At 38.7% G+C, this 2935-nt stretch overlaps 1 pseudogene; it reads right to left on the bottom strand.

Annotated features, from left to right (window-relative positions):
• Positions 1-1579: 1579 nt before the first annotated feature.
• LOC102858080 lies at positions 1580-2605 on the bottom strand (annotated as a pseudogene).
• Positions 2606-2935: the final 330 nt, after the last annotated feature.

The raw sequence follows: 2935 nt of genomic DNA, 5'->3' as shown, positions 1-2935 counted from the left end.
AGGATGGGTGTGTCAGAGGCGGTGCGGTTGGCGCAGGATAGAGCAGGGTTTAGAGCTGTTGTGCATAGGGTCGCTATGAGTCGGAAACGACTGGATGGCACATAACAACAACAACAACAGGTCTTTTGTGTTTTTACTTAGATTTACTCCCAAATATTTAATCTTGTGATTAACTGTTGCAATGAGTATTGATTTTCTTAGCTCCAATTCTGTATTCTCTTTGCCACTGTAGAGAAATGCAATTTATTTTTTTTATGTTTATCTTGTAGCTTGACACTTTGCTGAATTGTTTGACTATGTTCAGTAATTTTCTTTTTGAGTCTTTAGGGTTTTCTAAATATACTATTATATCATATCATATGAATATCATGAAAACTTTGCCTCCTCTCTGCCTATTTGTATACCTCTTATTTCGTTCTCTTATTTTATTGCTACCACTGAGACTTCTTTGACTTAAATATATGGCAGTTCTCTGCCCGAGTTTTGACTCCTCTCCAGCAAAATTCTGCTTGCAGTACTGCCTACATTCCTCTTGATTGCCTTTCTTTGGAGTGGTCATGCATATGAAATTTCATATCCACTCAGTTGGCTTGTGCTCCAAATAAGGAGCTGTGGTAGCTTGGTGTTAGGGATTGAACTATAAACTGAAAGGTCATTAGTCAAAGTTTACCTACTATTCTGGCAGGGTGGGGGCGGGTGTGAGAAGACAGACAGTTTACAGCCTCAGAAATCTGATGGAGGTTTGCTAGTTGTCGGAACAACTAAACGGCAGTGGAATTTGTTTTATTTTTCTTTGGATATGCAAATACCCTCTGTCTACTGATTTGATATAAAAAAACTCACGGCAGTGTGAATTATTTGACATCTCAAACTTTTTTTCATAGGATGACCTTTGAGAGAGTCCATTGTTTTTCTAATTAACTGTCTCCTATTAATGTAACTTCCACTTTGTGTAAACATGACTCATCAATAAAGGGGGTCCAAGTTGACTGTGTTCTCAGTTTTAATGAAAACTAAAAATGACATGAAAAAGATTTTTTAACAATAGGCTTTTCTAGGTAGATATTTCTACTTACTTAGTCATAGCTATTTTGCCTGAAAAGCCTTTGTCTTTTCTCAAAGCTAGTGTAAGTCACGTATTTTTGCTAATAGAACTTTTAGGAAACTTGATAACATAATTTTGGCATTGAATTGCACTGTTAACCCAGAGGTGCTGCCTCTGTGGCATTTCAAATCCACCAGGGGCTCCTTGAGAGAAAGATGGGCAGTAAATAGCCTCTTTTGCTGTTTTTTTATTTTCACTGTTATAATAACTTTTAATTTATCTTGCATTTTACAGAAATCTATGAACGGTTTTTAAAAAGCACCTCCTTACCCCATCACGTTTCTCTGACAGTTGTTAAGGTAGGCAATGAGTATGTCAACAGCTTGAGGATCGGTATCTTGCAAGGATTCCACATGCCAAAGAATCTGGCAGTTTTCTATCTTGCTTTTAATACAATGGTATATCCACTCTGGTGGTAAACCTGTCCAGCCAAATCTTCACAACACACTTTGAAAATCAGTGGTGATTAGCACATTAGTTAGCTTTGGCACAGAACTGTGCTCGCTTGCCCATGACAACCTGGAAGCCAGTTTTGATGCTGGAAACAGAATCTTGAGAGTGACAAGTTTCGCACTATAAGAAATAACGTTGGGTGTCCTTCTGTAGGATTGTGTCCAGTGATCGGCATGTATGACAGGTGACATATTCCTTGATATACTTTCTCCAGCCATTTTCAATCTGTTTCTGTTGAAATCTTCCTTTGATTACAAGTTGGTTGTTACCATCTACAGAACCACTTGTACCCAGTTCTGCCAATAAACATGCAAGGAGATGTTTGGGTTGACGATATAATAGTTTACAGATATCTGTAAAATTGACAAAAGATGTTTCCTTGGTTCCTATTCAGATGACTTCTGGAGGTTTCATGACAAATTTCCTTTTCTCTCCAGCAACCATATCTGGGTTCTTTTCCCTAATGATGTTAAACACTTGGTTCAGTAGCTCCTCATATGTGTAGTCTCTTTCTGAGCCTGTCCAAGCAGGGCCTGATTGATTACTGAATGAGATACCATCATCTTTTTTGCTGTCTTCATCTTCTAAAGCTTCATCTTTCTCAGGTATTTCATCCTCATCTGGGAACTTGACGTTCTTCTTTTTCTTCTTTTTATTGCCAAGCATGATGTCAAGGTCATCCTCTGGTTGAGCTGACTCTTGAACATCACTTTCAATCTTAAGATCCTTTACACCTTCTTTGGCTTCACCAATATCAAGTACCTTTTTTGTTTATTTTCTTTTGTTTAAAAAAGTTCAAGTCATCTAGATCATCAGAAGTATCTTTTTTCCTACTGTCCTCTTCATCAGCTTCCACATCTTTGTCCTCAGTTGGCTCTGGCTCCACTTCTTTTGTTTCTGAGGGGTGGGTTTCTTCTGTTTGGGCATCTCCTTCTTCACCTAACATTAAGAAGGCTGCTGCTTCTTCTTTTACTTCTTGCTCATAGGAGGATCAAAGATCATCTCTTTCCCGGACATGGCTGCAGATCTAGTGGGCTCGGCAAGGACAGGAAGTCAGACAGTTCAGACCCAGGCCTCGGCGGCAACGCCATTCCTACCAATATCGCTCTCACAACTGACTAGGTTCTTGCATCAGCCTCTTTTGCTGTTTAATAGCCTCCGAAAACCCACTTGCGGGTCAGCTGTGAGTTGGTTCCAATTTAACAGTAATAAGTTTGAATATAACTTTTAATTGAGTGCATTCATTTTTATAATAAAGAGATCCAGTATAATTGCCACCAGTCTGCTACAAAATATGTTCTAATGCTAATTTAGCTGCTGCATATCATACCCTATGAACGCAGCCTTTGTTGTGGCAAATCATTATGTGTTCTATAT

This window comes from Elephantulus edwardii, unplaced genomic scaffold (genome assembly GCF_000299155.1).
Source record: "Elephantulus edwardii isolate Elephantulus edwardi_28Jun2011 unplaced genomic scaffold, EleEdw1.0 scaffold00457, whole genome shotgun sequence".
In the NCBI taxonomy this organism is placed as follows: Eukaryota; Metazoa; Chordata; class Mammalia; order Macroscelidea; family Macroscelididae; genus Elephantulus; species Elephantulus edwardii.
Note: the sequence above shows the minus strand (reverse complement) of the source record. Positions and strands in the feature narration are given on the sequence as shown.